The sequence below is a fragment of the Leptodactylus fuscus genome, unplaced genomic scaffold, assembly GCF_031893055.1.
Source record: "Leptodactylus fuscus isolate aLepFus1 unplaced genomic scaffold, aLepFus1.hap2 HAP2_SCAFFOLD_185, whole genome shotgun sequence".
Lineage (NCBI taxonomy): Eukaryota > Metazoa > Chordata > Amphibia > Anura > Leptodactylidae > Leptodactylus > Leptodactylus fuscus.
Window position 1 is genome coordinate 159,952 of NW_027440208.1, and position 26,878 is coordinate 186,829.

Below are 26,878 nucleotides of genomic sequence, written 5' to 3' on the forward strand. Positions count from 1 at the left end.
TACAGCCACATGACAGCCCACAATCCTATAATGTACAGCCACATGACAGCCCACAATTCTATAATGTACAGCCACATGGCACCACACAATCCTATAATTTAAAGCCACATGACAGCCCACAATCCTATAATGTACAGCCACATGGCACCACACAATCCTATAATGTACAGCCACATGACACCACACAATCCTATAATGTACAGCCACATGACAGCCCACAATCCTATAATGTAAAGCCACATGGCACCACACAATCCTATAATTTACAGCCACATGACAGCCCACAATCCTATAATGTACAGCCACATGATAGCCCACAATCCTATAATGTACAGTCACATGGCACCACACAATCCTATAATGTACAGCCACATGACAGACCACAATCCTATAATGTACAGCCAAATGACACCACACAATCCTATAATGTACAGCCACATGACAGCCCACAATCCTATAATGTAAAGCCACATGGCATCACACAATCCTATAATTTACAGCCACATGACAGCCTACAATCCTATAATGTACAGTCACATGGCACCACACAATCCTATAATTTACAGCCACATGACAGCCCACAATCCTATTATGGACAGCCACATGACAGCCCACAATCCTATAATGTACAGCCACATGACAGCCCACAATTCTATAATGTACAGCCACATGGCACCACACAATCCTATAATTTACAGCCACATGACAGCCCACAATCCTATAATGTACAGCCACATGGCACCACACAATCCTATAATGTACAGCCACATGACACCACACAATCCTATAATGTACAGCCACATGACAGCCCACAATCCTATAATGTAAAGCCACATGGCATCACACAATCCTATAATTTACAGCCACATGACAGCCCACAATTCTATAATGTACAGCCACATGGCACCACACAATCCTATAATTTACAGCCACATGACAGCCCACAATCCTATTATGGACAGCCACATGACAGCCCACAATCCTATAATGTACAGCCACATGACAGCCCACAATCCTATAATGTACAACCACAGGAAAGCCCACAATCCTATAATGTACAGCCACATGACAGCCCACTATCTTATACTGTACAGCCACATGACAGCCCACAATCCTATAATGTACAGCCACATGACAGCTCACAATCCTATAATGTACAGCCACATGACACCAGACAATCCTATACTGTACAGCCACATGACAGCCCACAATATTTTAATGTACAGCCACATGACAGCCTTCAATCATATAATGTACAGCCACATGGCACCACACAATCCTATAATGTACAGCCACATGACACCACACAATCCTATAATGTACAGCCACATGACAGCCCACAATCCTATAATGTAAAGCCACATGACAGCCCACAATCCTATAATGTACAGCCACATGACAGCCCACAATCCTATCATGTACAGCCACATGGCACCACACAATCCTATAATGTACAGCCACATGACAGCCCACAATCCTATAATGTAAAGCCACATGACAGCCCACAATCCTATAGTGTACAGCCACATGACAGCCCACAATCCCTGACCCTAACCCTGTCTCTCTCTTCCACAGCCCTTGTAATAACCCAGCGCTGATCTTACCACAGTCAGAAGCTGCAGCCGATCCCTGACAATGACTTTATATATAACTTCACTGACCGCAAATATTTGTCTTCCAGACTCCGAGGAATTAGTGATGTGTAATATAGATTATACCCAAATATGTCACCAGATTACAGAGCAAAAGAGGGTGCCATAATAACCTGACATGAAATATACAAGAGTGTATCTAATACTAAAGTGATAGTCTGCTGAGCTGTATCTAATCCTATCCTGTGTGATACTGTATACTGAGCTGTGTATCTAATCCTATCCTGTGTGATACTGTATACTGAGCCGTGTATCTAATCCTATCCTGTGTGATACTGTATACTGAGCTGTATATCTAATCCTATCCTGTGTGATACTGTATACTGAGCTGTGTATCTAATCCTATCCTGTGTGATACTGTATACTGAGATGTGTATCTAATCCTATCCTGTGTGATACTGTATACTGAGCTGTGTATCTAATCCTATCCTGTGTGATACTGTATACTGAGCTGTGTATCTAATCCTATCCTGTGTGATACTGTATACTGGGCTGGATCTAATCCTAACCTGTGTGATACTGTATGCTGAGCTGTGTATCTAATCCTATCCTGTGTGATACTGTATACTGAGTTGTGTATCTAATCCTATCCTGTGTGATACTGTATACTGGGCTGTATCTAATCCTATCCTGTGTGATACTGTATACTGAGCTGTGTATCTAATCCTATCCTGTGTGATACCATATACTGAGCTGTGTATCTAATCCTATCCTGTGTGATACTGTATATTGAGCTGTGGATCTAATCCTATCCTGTGTGATACTGTATACTGGGCTGTATCTAATCCTAACCTGTGTGATACTGTATACTGAGCTGTGTATCTAATCCTATCCTGTGTGATACTGTATACTGGGCTGTATCTAATCCTAACCTGTGTGATACTGTATGCTGAGCTGTGTATCTAATCCTATCCTGTGTGATACTGTATACTGAGCCGTGTATCTAATCCTATCCTGTGTGATACTGTATACTGAGCTGTGTATCTAATCCTATCCTGTGTGATACTGTATACTGAGCTGTATCTAATCCTATCCTGTGTGATACTGTATACTGAGCTGTATCTAATCCTATCCTGTGTGATACTGTATACTGAGCTGTATCTAATCCTATCCTGTGTGATACTGTATACTGAGCTGTATCTAATCCTATCCTGTGTGATACTGTAAATTGAGCTGTATCTAATCCTATCCTTTGTGATACTGTATACTGAGCTGTATCTAATCCTATCCTGTGTGATACTGTATACCGAGCTGTGTATCTAATCTTATCCTGTGTGATACTGTATACCGAGCTGTGTATCTAATCCTATCCTGTGTGAAACTGTATACTGAGCTGTGTATCTAATCCTATCCTGTGTGATACTGTATACTGAGCTGTGTATCTAATCCTATCCTGTGTGATACTGTATACTGAGCTGTGTATCTAATCCTATCCTGTGTGATACTGTATACTGAGCTGTGTATCTAATCCTATCCTGTGTGATACTGTATACTAAGCTGTGTATCTAATCCCATCCTGTGTGATACTGTATACTGAGCTGTGTATCTAATCCTATCCTGTGTGATACTGTATATTCAGCTGTGTATCTAATCCTATCCCGTGTGATACTGTATACTGAGCTGTGTATCTAATCCTATCCTGTGTGATACTGTATACTGAGCTGTGTATCTAATCCTATCCTGTGTGATACTGTATACTGAGCTGTGTATCTAATCCTATCCCGTGTGACACTGTATACTGAGCTGTGTATCTAATCCTATCCTGTGTGATACTGTATACTGAGCGGTGTATCTAATTATATCCTGTGTGAAAATGTATACTGAGCTGTGTATCTAATCCTATCCTGTGTGATACTGTATACTGAGCTGTATCTAATCCTATCTTGTGTGATACTGTATACTGAGCTGTATCTAATCCTATCCTGTGTGATACTGTATACTGAGCTGTATCTAATCCTGTGTGATACTGTATACTGAGCCGTGTATCTAATCCTATCCTGTGTGATACTGTATACTGAGCTGTGTATCTAATCCTATCCTGTGTGATATTGTATACTGAGCTGTGTATCTAATCCTATCCTGTGTGATACTGTATACTGAGCTGTATCTAATCCTATCCTGTGTGATACTGTATACTGAGCTGTGTATCTAATCCTATCCTGTGTGATATTGTATACTGAGCTGTGTATCTAATCCTATCCTGTGTGATACTGTATACTGAGCTGTATCTAATCCTATCCTGTGTGATACTGTATACTGAGCTGTATCTAATCCTGTGTGATACTGTATACTGAGCTGTGTATCTAATCCTATCCTGTGTGATACTGTATACTGAGCTGTGTATCTAATCCTATCCTGTGTGAAACAGTATACTGAGCTGTGTATCTAATCCTATCCTGTGTGATACTGTATACTGAGCTGTGTATCTAATCCTATCCTGTGTGATACTGTATACTGAGCTGTATCTAATCCTATCCTGTGTGATACTGTATACTGAGCTGTATCTAATCCTGTGTGATACTGTATACTGAGCTGTGTATCTAATCCTATCCTGTGTGATACTGTACACTGAGATGTGTATCTAATCCTATCCTTTGTGATACTGTATACTGAGCTGTGTATCTAATCCTATCCTGTGTGATACTGTATACTGAGCTGTGTATCTAATCCTATCCTGTGTGATACTGTATACTGAGCTGTATCTAATCCTATCCTGTGTGATACTGTATACTGAGCTGTGTATCTAATCCTATCCTGTGTGATACTGTATACTGAGCTGTGTATCTAATCCTATCCTGTGTGATACTGTATACTGAGCTGTGTATCTAATCCTATCCTGTGTGATACTGTATACTGAGCTGTGTATCTAATCCTATCCTGTGTGATACTGTATACTGAGCTGTATCTAATCCTATCCTGTGTGATATTGTGTACTGAGCTGTGTATCTAATCCTATCCTGTGTGATACTGAGCTGCATCTAATCCGATCCTGTGTGATACTGTATACTGAGCTGTGTATCTAATCCTATCCTGTGTGATACTGTATACTGAGCTGTATCTAATCCTATCCTGTGTGATACAGTATACTGAGCTGTGTATCTAATCCCATCCTGTGTGATACTGTATACTGAGCTGTGTATCTAATCCCATCCTGTGTGATACTGTATACTGAGCTGTGTATCTAATCCTATCCTGTGTGATACTGTATACTGAGCTGTGTATCTAATCCTATCCTGTGTGATACTGTATACTGAGCTGTGTATCTAATCCTATCCTGTGTGATACTGTATACTGAGCTGTGTATCTAATCCTATCCTGTGTGATACTGTATACTGAGCTGTATCTAATCCTATCCTGTGTGATATTGTATACTGAGCTGTGTATCTAAGCCTATCCTGTGTGATACTGTATACTGAGCCGTGTATCTAATCCTATCCTGTGTGATACTGTATACTGAGCTGTATATCTAATCCTATCCTGTGTGATATTGTATACTGATCTGTGTATCTAATCCTATCCTGTGTGATACAGTATACTGAGCTGTGTATCTAATCCTATCCTGTGTGATACTGTATACTGAGCTGTGTATCTAATCCTATCCTGTGTGATACAGTATACTGAGCTGTGTATCTAATCCTATCCTGTGTGATATTGTATACTGAGCTGTGTATCTAATCCTATCCTGTGTGATACTGTATACTGAGCTGTATCTAATCCTATCCTGTGTGATACTGTATACTGAGCTGTATCTAATCCTGTGTGATACTGTATACTGAGCTGTGTATCTAATCCTTTCCTGTGTGATACTGTATACTGAGCTGTGTATCTAATCCTATCATGTGTGAAACAGTATACTGAGCTGTGTATCTAATCCTATCCTGTGTGATACTGTATACTGAGCTGTGTATCTAATCCTATCCTGTGTGATACTGTATACTGAGCTGTATCTAATCCTATCCTGTGTGATACTGTATACTGAGCTGTATCTAATCCTGTGTGATACTGTATACTAAGCTGTGTATCTAATCCTATCCTGTGTGATACTGTACACTGAGCTGTGTATCTAATCCTATCCTGTGTGATACTGTATACTGAGCTGTATCTAATCCTATCCTGTGTGATACTGTATACTGAGCTGTGTATCTAATCCTATCCTGTGTGATACTGTATACTGAGCTGTGTATCTAATCCTATCCTGTGTGATACTGTATATTGAGCTGTGTATCTAATCCTATCCTGTGTGATACTGTATACTGAGCTGTGTATCTAATCCTATCCTGTGTGATACTGTATACTGAGCTGTATCTAATCCTATCCTGTGTGAGATTGTGTACTGAGCTCTGTATCTAATCCTATCCTGTGTGATACTGAGCTGCATCTAATCCGATCCTGTGTGATACTGTATACTGAGCTGTGTATCTAATCCTATCCTGTGTGATACTGTATACTGAGCTGTATCTAATCCTATCCTGTGTGATATTGTATACTGAGCTGTGTATCTAAGCCTATCCTGTGTGATACTGTATACTGAGCCGTGTATCTAATCCTATCCTGTGTGATACTGTATACTGAGCTGTGTATCTAATCCTATCCTGTGTGATACTGTATACTGAGCCGTGTATCTAATCCTATCCTGTGTGATACTGTATACTGAGCTGTGTATCTAAGCCTATCCTGTGTGATACTGTATACTGAGCCGTGTATCTAATCCTATCCTGTGTGATACTGTATACTGAGCTGTGTATCTAATCCTATCCTGTGTGATACTGTATACTGAGCTGTGTATCTAATCCTATCCTGTGTGATACTGTATACTGAGCTGTATATCTAATCCTATCCTGTGTGATACTGTATACTGAGCTGTGTATCTAATCCTATCCTGTGTGATACTGTATACTGAGCTTTATCTAATCCTATCCTGTGTGATACTGTATACTGATCTGTGTATCTAATCCTATCCTGTGTGATACAGTATACTGAGCTGTGTATCTAATCCTATCCTGTGTGATACTGTATACTGAGCTGTGTATCTAATCCTATCCTGTGTGATACTGTATACTGAGCTGTATCTAATCCTAACCTGTGTGATACTGTATACTGAGCTGTGTATCTAATCCTATCCTGTGTGATACTGTATACTGAGCTGTATCTAATCCTATCCTGTGTGATACTGTACACTGAGCTGTATCTAATCATATCCTGTGTGATACTGTATACTGAGCTGTGTATCTAATCCTATCCTGTGTGATACAGTATACTGAGCTGTGTATCTAATCCTATCCTGTGTGATACTGCATACAGAGCTGTGTATCTAATCCCATCCTGTGTGATACTGTATACTGAGCTGTGTATCTAATCCCATCCTGTGTGATACTGTATACTGAGCTGTGTATCTAATCCTATCCTGTGTGATACTGTATACTGAGCTGTGTATCTAATCCTATCCTGTGTGATACTGTATACTGAGCTGTGTATCTAATCCCATCCTGTGTGATACTGTATACTAAGCTGTGTATCTAATTATATCCTGTGTGATACTGTATACTGAGCTGTGTATCTAATCCTATCCTGTGTGATACTGTATGCTGAGCTGTGTATCTAATCCTATCCTGTGTGATACTGTATACTGAGCTGTATCTAATCCTATCCTGTGTGATACTGTATACTGAGCCGTGTATCTAATCCTATCCTGTGTGATACTGTATACTGAGCTGTGTATCTAATCCTATCCTGTGTGATACTGTATACTGAGCTGTGTACCTAATCCTATCCTGTGTGATACTGTATGCTGAGCTGTGTATCTAATCCCATCCTGTGTGATACGGTATACTGAGCTGTGTATCTAATCCTATCCTGTGTGATACTGTATACTGAGCTGTGTATCTAATCCTATCCTGTGTGATACTGTATACTGAGCTGTGTATCTAATCCTATCCTGTGTGATACTGTATACTGAGCTGTGTATCTAATCCTATCCTGTGTGATACTGTATACTGAGCTGTGTATCTAATTATATCCTGTGTGATACTGTATACTGAGCTGTGTATCTAATCCCATCCTGTGTGATACTGTATACTAAGCTGTGTATCTAATTATATCCTGTGTGATACTGTATACTGAGCTGTATCTAATCCTATCCTGTGTGATACTGTATACTGAGCTGTGTATCTAATCCTATCCTGTGTGATACTGTATACTTAGCTGTGTATCTAATCCTCTCCTGTGTGATACTGTATACTGAGCTGTGTATCTAATCCTATCCCGTGTGATACTGTATACTGAGCCGTGTATCTAATCCTATCCTGTGTGATACTGTATACTGAGCTGTATATCTAATCCTATCCTGTGTGATACTGTATACTGAGCTGTGTATCTAATCCTATCCTGTGTGATACTGTATACTGAGCTGTGTATCTAATCCTATCCTGTGTGATACTGTATACTGAGCTGTATCTAATCCTATCCTGTGTGATACTGTATACTGAGCCGTGTATCTAATCCTATCCTGTGTGATACTGTATACTGAGCTGTGTATCTAATCCTATCCTGTGTGATACTGTATACTGAGCTGTGTATCTAATCCTATCCCGTGTGATACTGTATACTGAGCCGTGTATCTAATCCTATCCTGTGTGATACTGTATACTGAGCTGTATATCTAATCCTATCCTGTGTGATACTGTATACTGAGCTGTGTATCTAATCCTATCCTGTGTGATACTGTATACTGAGCTGTATCTAATCCTATCCTGTGTGATACTGTATACTGAGCTGTGTATCTAATCCTATCCTGTGTGATATTGTATACTGAGCTGTGTATCTAATCCTATCCTGTGTGATACTGTATACTGAGCTGTATCTAATCCTATCCTGTGTGATACTGTATACTGAGCTGTATCTAATCCTGTGTGATACTGTATACTGAGCTGTGTATCTAATCCTTTCCTGTGTGATACTGTATACTGAGCTGTGTATCTAATCCTATCCTGTGTGAAACAGTATACTGAGCTGTGTATCTAATCCTATCCTGTGTGATACTGTATACTGAGCTGTGTATCTAATCCTATCCTGTGTGATACTGTATACTGAGCTGTATCTAATCCTATCCTGTGTGATACTGTATACTGAGCTGTATCTAATCCTGTGTGATACTGTATACTAAGCTGTGTATCTAATCCTATCCTGTGTGATACTGTACACTGAGCTGTGTATCTAATCCTATCCTTTGTGATACTGTATACTGAGCTGTGTATCTAATCCTATCCTGTGTGATACTGTATACTGAGCTGTGTATCTAATCCTATCCTGTGTGATACTGTATACTGAGCTGTATCTAATCCTATCCTGTGTGATACTGTATACTGAGCTGTGTATCTAATCCTATCCTGTGTGATACTGTATACTGAGCTGTGTATCTAATCCTATCCTGTGTGATACTGTATATTGAGCTGTGTATCTAATCCTATCCTGTGTGATACTGTATACTGAGCTGTGTATCTAATCCTATCCTGTGTGATACTGTATACTGAGCTGTATCTAATCCTATCCTGTGTGATATTGTGTACTGAGCTGTGTATCTAATCCTATCCTGTGTGATACTGAGCTGCATCTAATCCGATCCTGTGTGATACTGTATACTGAGCTGTGTATCTAATCCTATCCTGTGTGATACTGTATACTGAGCTGTATCTAATCCTATCCTGTGTGATACAGTATACTGAGCTGTGTATCTAATCCCATCCTGTGTGATACTGTATACTGAGCTGTGTATCTAATCCCATCCTGTGTGATACTGTATACTGAGCTGTGTATCTAATCCCATCCTGTGTGATACTGTATACTGAGCTGTGTATCTAATCCTATCCTGTGTGATACTGTATACTGAGCTGTGTATCTAATCCTATCCTGTGTGATACTGTATACTGAGCTGTGTATCTAATCCTATCCTGTGTGATACTGTATACTGAGCTGTGTATCTAATCCTATCCTGTGTGATACTGTATACTGAGCTGTATATCTAATCCTATCCTGTGTGATATTGTATACTGAGCTGTGTATCTAAGCCTATCCTGTGTGATACTGTATACTGAGCCGTGTATCTAATCTTATCCTGTGTGATACTGTATACTGAGCTGTATCTAATCCTATCCTGTGTGATATTGTATACTGAGCTGTGTATCTAAGCCTATCCTGTGTGATACTGTATACTGAGCCGTGTATCTAATCTTATCCTGTGTGATACTGTATACTGAGCTGTATCTAATCCTATCCTGTGTGATACTGTATACTGAGCTGTGTATCTAATCCTATCCTGTGTGATACTGTATACTGAGCTGTGTATCTAATCCCATCCTGTGTGATACTGTATACTGAGCTGTGTATCTAATCCTATCCTGTGTGATACTGTATACTGAGCTGTATCTAATCCTATCCTGTGTGATATTGTATACTGAGCTGTGTATCTAAGCCTATCCTGTGTGATACTGTATACTGAGCCGTGTATCTAATCCTATCCTGTGTGATACTGTATACTGAGCTGTATATCTAATCCTATCCTGTGTGATACTGTATACTGAGCTGTGTATCTAATCCTATCCTGTGTGATACTGTATACTGAGCTGTATCTAATCCTATCCTGTGTGATACTGTATACTGATCTGTGTATCTAATCCTATCCTGTGTGATACAGTATACTGAGCTGTGTATCTAATCCTATCCTGTGTGATACTGTATACTGAGCTGTGTATCTAATCCTATCCTGTGTGATACTGTATACTGAGCTGTATCTAATCCTAACCTGTGTGATACTGTATACTGAGCTGTGTATCTAATCCTATCCTGTGTGATACTGTATACTGAGCTGTATCTAATCCTATCCTGTGTGATACTGTACACTGAGCTGTATCTAATCATATCCTGTGTGATACTGTATACTGAGCTGTGTATCTAATCCTATCCTGTGTGATACTGTATACTGAGCTGTGTATCTAATCCTATCCTGTGTGATACTGTATACTGAGCTGTGTATCTAATCCTATCCTGTGTGATACAGTATACTGAGCTGTGTATCTAATCCTATCCTGTGTGATACTGCATACAGAGCTGTGTATCTAATCCCATCCTGTGTGATACTGTATACTGAGCTGTGTATCTAATCCCATCCTGTGTGATACTGTATACTGAGCTGTGTATCTAATCCTATCCTGTGTGATACTGTATACTGAGCTGTGTATCTAATCCCATCCTGTGTGATACTGTATACTAAGCTGTGTATCTAATCCTATCCTGTGTGATACTGTATACTGAGCTGTATCTAATCCTATCCTGTGTGATACTGTATACTGAGCCGTGTATCTAATCCTATCCTGTGTGATACTGTATACTGAGCTGTGTATCTAATCCTATCCTGTGTGATACTGTATACTGAGCTGTGTACCTAATCCTATCCTGTGTGATACTGTATGCTGAGCTGTGTATCTAATCCCATCCTGTGTGATACTGTATACTGAGCTGTGTATCTAATCCTATCCTGTGTGATACTGTATACTGAGCTGTGTATCTAATCCTATCCTGTGTGATACTGTATACTGAGCTGTGTATCTAATCCCATCCTGTGTGATACGGTATACTAAGCTGTGTATCTAATTATATCCTGTGTGATACGGTATACTGAGCTGTGTATCTAATCCTATCCTGTGTGATACTGTATACTGAGCTGTGTATCTAATCCTATCCTGTGTGATACTGTATACTGAGCTGTGTATCTAATCCTATCCTGTGTGATACTGTATACTGAGCTGTGTATCTAATCCTATCCTGTGTGATACTGTATACTGAGCTGTGTATCTAATTATATCCTGTGTGATACTGTATACTGAGCTGTGTATCTAATCCCATCCTGTGTGATACTGTATACTAAGCTGTGTATCTAATTATATCCTGTGTGATACTGTATACTGAGCTGTATCTAATCCTATCCTGTGTGATACTGTATACTGAGCTGTGTATCTAATCCTATCCTGTGTGATACTGTATACTTAGCTGTGTATCTAATCCTCTCCTGTGTGATACTGTATACTGAGCTGTGTATCTAATCCTATCCCGTGTGATACTGTATACTGAGCCGTGTATCTAATCCTATCCTGTGTGATACTGTATACTGAGCTGTATATCTAATCCTATCCTGTGTGATACTGTATACTGAGCTGTGTATCTAATCCTATCCTGTGTGATACTGTATACTGAGCTGTGTATCTAATCCTATCCTGTGTGATACTGTATACTGAGCTGTATCTAATCCTATCCTGTGTGATACTGTATACTGAGCCGTGTATCTAATCCTATCCTGTGTGATACTGTATACTGAGCTGTGTATCTAATCCTATCCTGTGTGATACTGTATACTGAGCTGTGTATCTAATCCTATCCCGTGTGATACTGTATACTGAGCTGTATCTAATCCTATCCTGTGTGATACTGTATACTGAGCTGTATATCTAATCCTATCCTGTGTGATACTGTATACTGAGCTGTGTATCTAAACCTATCCTGTGTGATACTGTATACTGAGCTGTGTATCTAATCCTATCCTGTGTGATACTGTATACTGAGCTGTGTATCTAATCCTATCCTGTGTGATACAGTATACTGAGCTGTGTATCTAATCCCATCCTGTGTGATACTGTATACTGAGCTGTGTATCTAATCTTATCCTGTGTGATACTGTATACTGAGCTGTGTATCTAATCCCATCCTGTGTGATACTGTATACTGAGCTGTGTATCTAATCCCATCCTGTGTGATACTGTATACTAAGCTGTGTATCTAATTATATCCTGTGTGATACTGTATACTGAGCTGTGTATCTAATCCCATCCTGTGTGATACTGTATACTGAGCTGTGTATCTAATCCCATCCTGTGTGATACTGTATACTGAGCTGTGTATCTAATCCTATCCTGTGTGATACAGTATACTGAGCTGTGTATCTAATCCTATCCTGTGTGATACTGTATACTGAGCTGTGTATCTAATCCCATCCTGTGTGATACTGTATACTGAGCTGTGTATCTAATCCCATCCTGTGTGATACTGTATACTGAGCTGTGTATCTAATCCTATCCTGTGTGATACAGTATACTGAGCTGTGTATCTAATCCTATCCTGTGTGATACTGTATACTGAGCTGTGTATCTAATCCTATCCTGTGTGATACAGTATACTGAGCTGTGTATCTAATCCTATCCTGTGTGATACTGTATACTGAGCTGTATCTAATCCTATCCTGTGTGATACTGTATACTGAGCTGTGTATCTAATCCTATCCTGTGTGATACTGTATACTGAGCTGTGTATCTAATCCCATCCTGTGTGATACTGTATACTGAGCTGTGTATCTAATCCCATCCTGTGCAATACTGTATACTGAGCTGTGTATCTAATCCTATCCTGTGTGATACTGTATACTGAGCCGTGTATCTAATCCTATCCTGTGTGATACTGTATACTGAGTTGTGTATCTAATCCCATCCTGTGTGATACTGTATACTGAGCTGTATATCTAATCCTATCCTGTGTGATACTGTATACTGAGCTGTGTATCTAATCCTATCCTGTGTGATACTGTATACTGAGCTGTATCTAATCCTATCCTGTGTGATACTGTATACTGAGCTGTGTATCTAATCCTATCCTGTGTGATACTGTATACTGAGCTGTGTATCTAATCCTATCCTGTGTGATACTGTATACTGAGCTGTGTATCTAATCCTATCCTGTGTGATACTGTATACTGAGCTGTATCTAATCCTATCCTGTGTGATACTGTATACTGAGCTGTGTATCTAATCCTATCCTGTGTGATACTGTATACTGAGCTGTGTATCTAATCCTATCCTGTGTGATACTGTATACTGAGCTGTATCTAATCCTATCCTGTGTGATACTGTATACTGAGCTGTGTATCTAATTCTATCCTGTGTGATACTGTATACTGAGCTGTGTATCTAATCCTATCCTGTGTGATACTGTATACTGAGCTGTGTATCTAATCCTATCCTGTGTGATACTGTATACTGAGCTGTGTATCTAATCCTATCCTGTGTGATACTGTATACTGAGCTGTGTATCTAATCATATCCTGTGTGAAAATGTATACTGAGCTGTGTATCTAATCCTATCCTGTGTGATACTGTATACTGAGCTGTATCTAATCCTATCTTGTGTGATACTGTATACTGAGCTGTATCTAATCCTATCCTGTGTGATACTGTATACTGAGCTGTGTATCTAATCCTATCCTGTGTGATACTGTATACTGAGCTGTGTATCTAATCCTATCCTGTGTGATACTGTATACTGAGCTGTATCTAATCCTATCCTGTGTGATACTGTATACTGAGCTGTGTATCTAATTCTATCCTGTGTGATACTGTATACTGAGCTGTGTATCTAATCCTATCCTGTGTGATACTGTATACTGAGCTGTATCTAATCCTATCCTGTGTGATATTGTATACTGAGCTGTGTATCTAATCCTATCCTGTGTGATACTGTATACTGAGCTGTGTATCTAATCCTATCCTGTGTGATACTGTATACTGAGCTGTGTATCTAATCCTATCCTGTGTGATACTGTATACTGAGCTGTGTATCTAATCCTATCCTGTGTGATACTGTATACTGAGCTGTATCTAATCCTATCCTGTGTGATATTGTATACTGAGCTGTGTATCTAATCCTATCCTGTGTGATACTGTATACTGAGCTGTATCTAATCCTATCCTGTGTGATACTGTATACTGAGCTGTGTATCTAATCCTATCCTGTGTGATATTGTATACTGAGCTGTGTATCTAATCCTATCCTGTGTGATACTGTATACTGAGCTGTATCTAATCCTATCCTGTGTGATACTGTATACTGAGCTGTATCTAATCCTGTGTGATACTGTATACTGAGCTGTGTATCTAATCCTATCCTGTGTGATACTGTATACTGAGCTGTGTATCTAATCCTATCCTGTGTGAAACAGTATACTGAGCTGTGTATCTAATCCTATCCTGTGTGATACTGTATACTGAGCTGTGTATCTAATCCTATCCTGTGTGATACTGTATACTGAGCTGTATCTAATCCTATCCTGTGTGATACTGTATACTGAGCTGTATCTAATCCTGTGTGATACTGTATACTGAGCTGTGTATCTAATCCTATCCTGTGTGATACTGTATACTGAGCTGTGTATCTAATCCTATCCTGTGTGATACTGTATACTGAGCTGTGTATCTAATTATATCCTGTGTGAAAATGTATACTGAGCTGTGTATCTAATCCTATCCTGTGTGATACTGTATACTGAGCTGTATCTAATCCTATCTTGTGTGATACTGTATACTGAGCTGTATCTAATCCTATCCTGTGTGATACTGTATACTGAGCTGTATCTAATCCTGTGTGATACTGTATACTGAGCCGTGTATCTAATCCTATCCTGTGTGATACTGTATACTGAGCTGTGTATCTAATCCTATCCTGTGTGATACTGTATACTGAGCTGTATCTAATCCTATCCTGTGTGATACTGTATACTGAGCTGTGTATCTAATCCTATCCTGTGTGATATTGTATACTGAGCTGTGTATCTAATCCTATCCTGTGTGATACTGTATACTGAGCTGTATCTAATCCTATCCTGTGTGATACTGTATACTGAGCTGTATCTAATCCTGTGTGATACTGTATACTGAGCTGTGTATCTAATCCTATCCTGTGTGATACTGTATACTGAGCTGTGTATCTAATCCTATCCTGTGTGAAACAGTATACTGAGCTGTGTATCTAATCCTATCCTGTGTGATACTGTATACTGAGCTGTGTATCTAATCCTATCCTGTGTGATACTGTATACTGAGCTGTGTATCTAATCCTATCCTGTGTGATACTGTATACTGAGCTGTATCTAATCCTGTGTGATACTGTATACTGAGCTGTGTATCTAATCCTATCCTGTGTGATACTGTTACACTGAGCTGTGTATCTAATCCTATCCTTTGTGATACTGTATACTGAGCTGTGTATCTAATCCTATCCTGTGTGATACTGTATACTGAGCTGTGTATCTAATCCTATCCTGTGTGATACTGTATACTGAGCTGTATCTAATCCTATCCTGTGTGATACTGTATACTGAGCTGTGTATCTAATCCTATCCTGTGAGATACTGTATACTGAGCTGTATCTAATCCTATCCTGTGTGATATTGTGTACTGAGCTGTGTATCTAATCCTATCCTGTGTGATACTGAGCTGCATCTAATCCGATCCTGTGTGATACTGTATACTGAGCTGTGTATCTAATCCTACCCTGTGTGATACTGTATACTGAGCTGTATCTAATCCTATCCTGTGTGATACAGTATACTGAGCTGTGTATCTAATCCCATCCTGTGTGATACTGTATACTGAGCTGTGTATCTAATCCATCCTGTGTGATACTGTATACTGAGCTGTGTATCTAATCCTATCCTGTGTGATACTGTATACTGAGCTGTGTATCTAATCCCATCCTGTGTAATACTGTATACTGAGCTGTGTATCTAATCCTATCCTGTGTGATACTGTATACTGAGCTGTGTATCTAATCCTATCCTGTGTGATACTGTATACTGAGCTGTGTATCTAATCCTATCCTGTGTGATACTGTATACTGAGCTGTGTATCTAATCCTATCCTGTGTGATACTGTATACTGAGCTGTATCTAATCCTGTGTGATACTGTATACTGAGCTGTGTATCTAATCCTATCCTGTGTGATACTGTATACTGAGCTGTGTATCTAATCCTATCCTGTGTGATACTGTATACTGAGCTGTGTATCTAATCCTATCCTGTGTGATACTGTATACTGAGCTGTGTATCTAATCCTATCCTGTGTGATACTGTATACTGAGCTGTGTATCTAATCCTATCCTGTGTGATACTGTATACTGAGCTGTGTATCTAATCCTATCCTGTGTGATACTGTATACTGAGCTGGTATCTAATCCTATCCTGTGTGATACTGTATACTGAGCTGTGTATCTAATCCTATCCTGTGTGATACTGTATACTGAGCTGTGATCTAATCCTATCCTGTGTGATACTGTGTACTGAGCTGTGTATCTAATCCTATCCTGTGTGATACTGTATACTGAGCTGTGTATCTAATCCTATCCTGTGTGATACTGTATACTGAGCTGTGTATCTAATCCTATCCTGTGTGATACTGTATACTGAGCTGTGTATCTAATCCTATCCTGTGTGATACTGTATACTGAGCTGTGTATCTAATCCTATCCTGTGTGATACTGTATACTGAGCTGTGTATCTAATCCTATCCTGTGTGATACTGTATACTGAGCTGTATCTAATCCTATCCTGTGTGATACTGTATACTGAGCTGTGTATCTAATCCTATCCTGTGTGATACTGTATACTGAGCTGTATCTAATCCTATCCTGTGTGATATTGTGTACTGAGCTGTGTATCTAATCCTATCCTGTGTGATACTGTATACTGAGCTGTGTATCTAATCCTATCCTGTGTGATACTGTATACTGAGCTGTGTATCTAATCCTATCCTGTGTGATACTGTATACTGAGCTGTGTATCTAATCCCATCCTGTGTGATACTGTATACTGAGCTGTGTATCTAATCCTATCCTGTGTGATACTGTATACTGAGCTGTGTATCTAATCCTATCCTGTGTGATACTGTATACTGAGCTGTGTATCTAATCCTATCCTGTGTGATACTGTATACTGAGCTGTGTATCTAATCCTATCCTGTGTGATACTGTATACTGAGCCGTGTATCTAATCCTATCCTGTGTGATACTGTATACTGAGCTGTATATCTAATCCTATCCTGTGTGATACTGTATACTGATCTGTGTATCTAATCCTATCCTGTGTGATACAGTATACTGAGCTGTGTATCTAATCCTATCCTGTGTGATACTGTATACTGAGCTGTGTATCTAATCCTATCCTGTGTGATACTGTATACTGAGCTGTGTATCTAATCCTATCCTGTGTGATACTGTATACTGAGCTGTGTATCTAATCCTATCCTGTGTGATACAGTATACTGAGCTGTGTATCTAATCCTATCCTGTGTGATACTGTATACTGAGCTGTGTATCTAATCCCATCCTGTGTGATACTGTATACTGAGCTGTGTATCTAATCCTATCCTGTGTGATACTGTATACTGAGCTGTATCTAATCCTATCCTGTGTGATATTGTATACTGAGCTGTGTATCTAAGCCTATCCTGTGTGATACTGTATACTGAGCTGTGTATCTAATCCTATCCTGTGTGATACTGTATACTGAGCTGTGTATCTAATCCTATCCTGTGTGATACTGTATACTGAGCTGTATCTAATCCTAACCTGTGTGATACTGTATACTGAGCTGTGTATCTAATCCTATCCTGTGTGATACAGTATACTGAGCTGTGTATCTAATCCTATCCTGTGTGATACTGTATACTGAGCTGTGTATCTAATCCTATCCTGTGTGATACTGTATACTGAGCTGTGTATCTAATCCTATCCTGTGTGATACTGTATACTGAGCTGTGTATCTAATCCTATCCTGTGTGATACTGTATACTGAGCTGTGTATCTAATCCTATCCTATGTGATACTGCATACTGAGCTGTGTATCTAATCCCATCCTGTGTGATACTGTATACTGAGCTGTGTATCTAATCCTATCCTGTGTGATACTGTATACTGAGCTGTGTATCTAATCCTATCCTGTGTGATACTGTATACTGAGCTGTGTATCTAATCCCATCCTGTGTGATACTGTATACTAAGCTGTGTATCTAATTATATCCTGTGTGATACTGTATACTGAGCTGTGTATCTAATCCTATCCTGTGTGATACTGTATGCTGAGCTGTGTATCTAATCCTATCCTGTGTGATACTGTATACTGAGCTGTATCTAATCCTATCCTGTGTGATACTGTATACTGAGCCGTGTATCTAATCCTATCCTGTGTGATACTGTATACTGAGCTGTGTATCTAATCCTATCCTGTGTGATACTGTATACTGAGCTGTGTACCTAATCCTATCCTGTGTGATACTGTATGCTGAGCTGTGTATCTAATCCCATCCTGTGTGATACTGTATACTGAGCTGTGTATCTAATCCTATCCTGTGTGATACTGTATACTGAGCTGTGTATCTAATCCTATCCTGTGTGATACTGTATACTGAGCTGTGTATCTAATCCCATCCTGTGTGATACGGTATACTAAGCTGTGTATCTAATTATATCCTGTGTGATACGGTATACTGAGCTGTGTATCTAATCCTATCCTGTGTGATACTGTATACTGAGCTGTGTATCTAATCCTATCCTGTGTGATACTGTATACTGAGCTGTGTATCTAATCCTATCCTGTGTGATACTGTATACTGAGCTGTGTATCTAATCCTATCCTGTGTGATACTGTATACTGAGCTGTGTATCTAATTATATCCTGTGTGATACTGTATACTGAGCTGTGTATCTAATCCCATCCTGTGTGATACTGTATACTAAGCTGTGTATCTAATTATATCCTGTGTGATACTGTATACTGAGCTGTATCTAATCCTATCCTGTGTGATACTGTATACTGAGCTGTATATCTAATCCTATCCTGTGTGATACTGTATACTGAGCTGTGTATCTAATCCTATCCTGTGTGATACTGTATACTGAGCTGTGTATCTAATCCTATCCTGTGTGATACTGTATACTGAGCTGTATCTAATCCTATCCTGTGTGATACTGTATACTGAGCTGTATATCTAATCCTATCCTGTGTGATACTGTATACTGAGCTGTGTATCTAATCCTATCCTGTGTGATACTGTATACTGAGCTGTGTATCTAATCCTATCCTGTGTGATACTGTATACTGAGCTGTGTATCTAATCCTATCCTGTGTGATACAGTATACTGAGCTGTGTATCTAATCCCATCCTGTGTGATACTGTATACTGAGCTGTGTATCTAATCTTATCCTGTGTGATACTGTATACTGAGCTGTGTATCTAATCTTATCCTGTGTGATACTGTATACTGAGCTGTATCTAATCCTATCCTGTGTGATACTGTATACTGAGCTGTGTATCTAATCCTATCCTGTGTGATACTGTATACTGAGCTGTGTATCTAATCCTATCCCGTGTGATACTGTATACTGAGCTGTATCTAATCCTATCCTGTGTGATACTGTATACTGAGCTGTATATCTAATCCTATCCTGTGTGATACTGTATACTGAGCTGTGTATCTAATCCTATCCTGTGTGATACTGTATACTGAGCTGTGTATCTAATCCTATCCTGTGTGATACTGTATACTGAGCTGTGTATCTAATCCTATCCTGTGTGATACAGTATACTGAGCTGTGTATCTAATCCCATCCTGTGTGATACTGTATACTGAGCTGTGTATCTAATCTTATCCTGTGTGATACTGTATACTGAGCTGTGTATCTAATCCCATCCTGTGTGATACTGTATACTGAGCTGTGTATCTAATCCCATCCTGTGTGATACTGTATACTAAGCTGTGTATCTAATTATATCCTGTGTGATACTGTATACTGAGCTGTGTATCTAATCCCATCCTGTGTGATACTGTATACTGAGCTGTGTATCTAATCCTATCCTGTGTGATACAGTATACTGAGCTGTGTATCTAATCCTATCCTGTGTGATACTGTATACTGAGCTGTGTATCTAATCCTATCCTGTGTGATACTGTATACTGAGCTGTGTATCTAATCCTATCCTGTGTGATACTGTATACTGAGCTGTGTATCTAATCCTACCCTGTGTGATACTGTATACTGAGCTGTATCTAATCCTATCCTGTGTGATACTGTATACTGAGCTGTGTATCTAATCCTATCCTGTGTGATACTGTATACTGAGCTGTGTATCTAATCCCATCCTGTGTGATACTGTATACTGAGCTGTGTATCTAATCCCATCCTGTGCAATACTGTATACTGAGCTGTGTATCTAATCCTATCCTGTGTGATACTGTATACTGAGCCGTGTATCTAATCCTATCCTGTGTGATACTGTATACTGAGTTGTGTATCTAATCCCATCCTGTGTGATACTGTATACTGAGCTGTATATCTAATCCTATCCTGTGTGATACTGTATACTGAGCTGTGTATCTAATCCTATCCTGTGTGATACTGTATACTGAGCTGTATCTAATCCTATCCTGTGTGATACTGTATACTGAGCTGTGTATCTAATCCTATCCTGTGTGATACTGTATACTGAGCTGTGTATCTAATCCTATCCTGTGTGATACTGTATACTGAGCTGTGTATCTAATCCTATCCTGTGTGATACTGTATACTGAGCTGTATCTAATCCTATCCTGTGTGATACTGTATACTGAGCTGTGTATCTAATCCTATCCTGTGTGATACTGTATACTGAGCTGTGTATCTAATCCTATCCTGTGTGATACTGTATACTGAGCTGTATCTAATCCTATCCTGTGTGATACTGTATACTGAGCTGTATCTAATCCTGTGTGATACTGTATACTGAGCTGTGTATCTAATCCTATCCTGTGTGATACTGTATACTGAGCTGTGTATCTAATCCTATCCTGTGTGAAACAGTATACTGAGCTGTGTATCTAATCCTATCCTGTGTGATACTGTATACTGAGCTGTGTATCTAATCCTATCCTGTGTGATACTGTATACTGAGCTGTGTATCTAATCCTATCCTGTGTGATACTGTATACTGAGCTGTATCTAATCCTGTGTGATACTGTATACTGAGCTGTGTATCTAATCCTATCCTGTGTGATACTGTACACTGAGCTGTGTATCTAATCCTATCCTTTGTGATACTGTATACTGAGCTGTGTATCTAATCCTATCCTGTGTGATACTGTATACTGAGCTGTGTATCTAATCCTATCCTGTGTGATACTGTATACTGAGCTGTATCTAATCCTATCCTGTGTGATACTGTATACTGAGCTGTGTATCTAATCCTATCCTGTGAGATACTGTATACTGAGCTGTATCTAATCCTATCCTGTGTGATATTGTGTACTGAGCTGTGTATCTAATCCTATCCTGTGTGATACTGAGCTGCATCTAATCCGATCCTGTGTGATACTGTATACTGAGCTGTGTATCTAATCCTACCCTGTGTGATACTGTATACTGAGCTGTATCTAATCCTATCCTGTGTGATACAGTATACTGAGCTGTGTATCTAATCCCATCCTGTGTGATACTGTATACTGAGCTGTGTATCTAATCCCATCCTGTGTGATACTGTATACTGAGCTGTGTATCTAATCCTATCCTGTGTGATACTGTATACTGAGCTGTGTATCTAATCCCATCCTGTGTAATACTGTATACTGAGCTGTGTATCTAATCCTATCCTGTGTGATACTGTATACTGAGCTGTGTATCTAATCCTATCCTGTGTGATACTGTATACTGAGCTGTGTATCTAATCCTATCCTGTGTGATACTGTATACTGAGCTGTGTATCTAATCCTATCCTGTGTGATACTGTATACTGAGCTGTATCTAATCCTATCCTGTGTGATATTGTATACTGAGCTGTGTATCTAAGCCTATCCTGTGTGATACTGTATACTGAGCCGTGTATCTAATCCTATCCTGTGTGATACTGTATACTGAGCTGTATATCTAATCCTATCCTGTGTGATACTGTATACTGAGCTGTGTATCTAATCCTATCCTGTGTGATACTGTATACTGAGCTGTATCTAATCCTATCCTGTGTGATACTGTATACTGAGCTGTGTATCTAATCCTATCCTGTGTGATATTGTATACTGAGCTGTGTATCTAATCCTATCCTGTGTGAAACAGTATACTGAGCTGTGTATCTAATCCTATCCTGTGTGATACTGTATACTGAGCTGTGTATCTAATCCTATCCTGTGTGATACTGTATACTGAGCTGTATCTAATCCTATCCTGTGTGATACTGTATACTGAGCTGTATCTAATCCTGTGTGATACTGTATACTGAGCTGTGTATCTAATCCTATCCTGTGTGATACTGTACACTGAGCTGTGTATCTAATCCTATCCTGTGTGATACTGTATACTGAGCTGTGTATCTAATCCTATCCTGTGTGATACTGTATACTGAGCTGTGTATCTAATCCTATCCTGTGTGATACTGTATACTGAGCTGTGTATCTAATCCTATCCTGTGTGATACTGTATACTGAGCTGTGTATCTAATCCTATCCTGTGTGATACTGTATACTGAGCTGTATCTAATCCTATCCTGTGTGATACTGTATACTGAGCTGTGTATCTAATCCTGTCCTGTGTGATACTGTATACTGAGCTGTATCTAATGCTATCCTGTGTGATATTGTGTACTGAGCTGTGTATCTAATCCTATCCTGTGTGATACTGTATACTGAGCTGTGTATCTAATCCTATCCTGTGTGATACTGTATACTGAGCTGTGTATCTAATCCTATCCTGTGTGATACTGTATACTGAGCTGTGTATCTAATCCTATCCTGTGTGATACTGTATACTGAGCTGTGTATCTAATCCTATCCTGTGTGATACTGTATACTGAGCTGTGTATCTAATCCTATCCTGTGTGATACTGTATACTGAGCTGTATCTAATCCTATCCTGTGTGATACTGTATACTGAGCTGTGTATCTAATCCTATCCTGTGTGATACTGTATACTGAGCTGTATCTAATCCTATCCTGTGTGATATTGTGTACTGAGCTGTGTATCTAATCCTATCCTGTGTGATACTGTATACTGAGCTGTGTATCTAATCCTATCCTGTGTGATACTGTATACTGAGCTGTGTATCTAATCCTATCCTGTGTGATACTGTATACTGAGCTGTGTATCTAATCCCATCCTGTGTGATACTGTATACTGAGCTGTGTATCTAATCCTATCCTGTGTGATACTGTATACTGAGCTGTGTATCTAATCCTATCCTGTGTGATACTGTATACTGAGCTGTGTATCTAATCCTATCCTGTGTGATACTGTATACTGAGCTGTGTATCTAATCCTATCCTGTGTGATACTGTATACTGAGCCGTGTATCTAATCCTATCCTGTGTGATACTGTATACTGAGCTGTATATCTAATCCTATCCTGTGTGATACTGTATACTGATCTGTGTATCTAATCCTATCCTGTGTGATACAGTATACTGAGCTGTGTATCTAATCCTATCCTGTGTGATACTGTATACTGAGCTGTGTATCTAATCCTATCCTGTGTGATACTGTATACTGAGCTGTGTATCTAATCCTATCCTGTGTGATACTGTATACTGAGCTGTGTATCTAATCCTATCCTGTGTGATACTGTATACTGAGCTGTGTATCTAATCCTATCCTGTGTGATACAGTATACTGAGCTGTGTATCTAATCCTATCCTGTGTGATACTGTATACTGAGCTGTGTATCTAATCCCATCCTGTGTGATACTGTATACTGAGCTGTATCTAATCCTATCCTGTGTGATATTGTATACTGAGCTGTGTATCTAAGCCTATCCTGTGTGATACTGTATACTGAGCTGTGTATCTAATCCTATCCTGTGTGATACTGTATACTGAGCTGTGTATCTAATCCTATCCTGTGTGATACTGTATACTGAGCTGTATCTAATCCTAACCTGTGTGATACTGTATACTGAGCTGTGTATCTAATCCTATCCTGTGTGATACAGTATACTGAGCTGTGTATCTAATCCTATCCTGTGTGATACTGTATACTGAGCTGTGTATCTAATCCTATCCTGTGTGATACTGTATACTGAGCTGTGTATCTAATCCTATCCTGTGTGATACTGTATACTGAGCTGTGTATCTAATCCTATCCTGTGTGATACTGTATACTGAGCTGTGTATCTAATCCTATCCTATGTGATACTGTATACTGAGCTGTATCTAATCCTATCCTGTGTGATACTGTATACTGAGCTGTGTATCTAATCCCATCCTGTGTCATACTGTATACTAAGCTGTGTATCTAATTATATCCTGTGTGATACTGTATACTGAGCTGTGTATCTAATCCTATCCTGTGTGATACTGTATGCTGAGCTGTGTATCTAATCCTATCCTGTGTGATACTGTATACTGAGCTGTATCTAATCCTATCCTGTGTGATACTGTATACTGAGCCGTGTATCTAATCCTATCCTGTGTGATACTGTATACTGAGCTGTGTATCTAATCCTATCCTGTGTGATACTGTATACTGAGCTGTGTACCTAATCCTATCCTGTGTGATACTGTATGCTGAGCTGTGTATCTAATCCCATCCTGTGTGATACTGTATACTGAGCTGTGTATCTAATCCTATCCTGTGTGATACTGTATACTGAGCTGTGTATCTAATCCTATCCTGTGTGATACTGTATACTGAGCTGTGTATCTAATCCCATCCTGTGTGATACGGTATACTAAGCTGTGTATCTAATTATATCCTGTGTGATACGGTATACTGAGCTGTGTATCTAATCCTATCCTGTGTGATACTGTATACTGAGCTGTGTATCTAATCCTATCCTGTGTGATACTGTATACTGAGCTGTGTATCTAATCCTATCCTGTGTGATACTGTATACTGAGCTGTGTATCTAATCCTATCCTGTGTGATACTGTATACTGAGCTGTGTATCTAATTATATCCTGTGTGATACTGTATACTGAGCTGTGTATCTAATCCCATCCTGTGTGATACTGTATACTAAGCTGTGTATCTAATTATATCCTGTGTGATACTGTATACTGAGCTGTATCTAATCCTATCCTGTGTGATACTGTATACTGAGCTGCGTATCTAATCCTATCCTGTGTGATACTGTATACTGAGCTGTGTATCTAATCCTATCCTGTGTGATACTGTATACTGAGCTGTATATCTAATCCCATCCTGTGTAATACTGTATACTGAGCTGTGTATCTAATCCTATCCTGTGTGATACTGTATACTGAGCTGTGTATCTAATCCTATCCTGTGTGATACTGTATACTGAGCTGTGTATCTAATCCTATCCTGTGTGATACTGTATACTGAGCTGTGTATCTAATCCTATCCTGTGTGATACTGTATACTGAGCTGTATCAAATCCTGTGTGATACTGTATACTGAGCTGTGTATCTAATCCTATCCTGTGTGATACTGTACACTGAGCTGTGTATCTAATCCTATCCTGTGTGATACTGTATACTGAGCTGTGTATCTAATCCTATCCTGTGTGATACTGTATACTGAGCTGTGTATCTAATCCTATCCTGTGTGATACTGTATACTGAGCTGTGTATCTAATCCTATCCTGTGTGATACTGTATACTGAGCTGTGTATCTAATCCTATCCTGTGTGATACTGTATACTGAGCTGTATCTAATCCTATCCTGTGTGATACTGTATACTGAGCTGTGTATCTAATCCTATCCTGTGTGATACTGTATACTGAGCTGTATCTAATCCTATCCTGTGTGATATTGTGTACTGAGCTGTGTATCTAATCCTATCCTGTGTGATACTGTATACTGAGCTGTGTATCTAATCCTATCCTGTGTGATACTGTATACTGAGCTGTGTATCTAATCCTATCCTGTGTGATACTGTATACTGAGCTGTGTATCTAATCCTATCCTGTGTGATACTGTATACTGAGCTGTGTATCTAATCCTATCCTGTGTGATACTGTATACTGAGCTGTGTATCTAATCCTATCCTGTGTGATACTGTATACTGAGCTGTATCTAATCCTATCCTGTGTGATACTGTATACTGAGCTGTGTATCTAATCCTATCCTGTGTGATACTGTATACTGAGCTGTATCTAATCCTATCCTGTGTGATATTGTGTACTGAGCTGTGTATCTAATCCTATCCTGTGTGATACTGTATACTGAGCTGTGTATCTAATCCTATCCTGTGTGATACTGTATACTGAGCTGTGTATCTAATCCTATCCTGTGTGATACTGTATACTGAGCTGTGTATCTAATCCCATCCTGTGTGATACTGTATACTGAGCTGTGTATCTAATCCTATCCTGTGTGATACTGTATACTGAGCTGTGTATCTAATCCTATCCTGTGTGATACTGTATACTGAGCTGTGT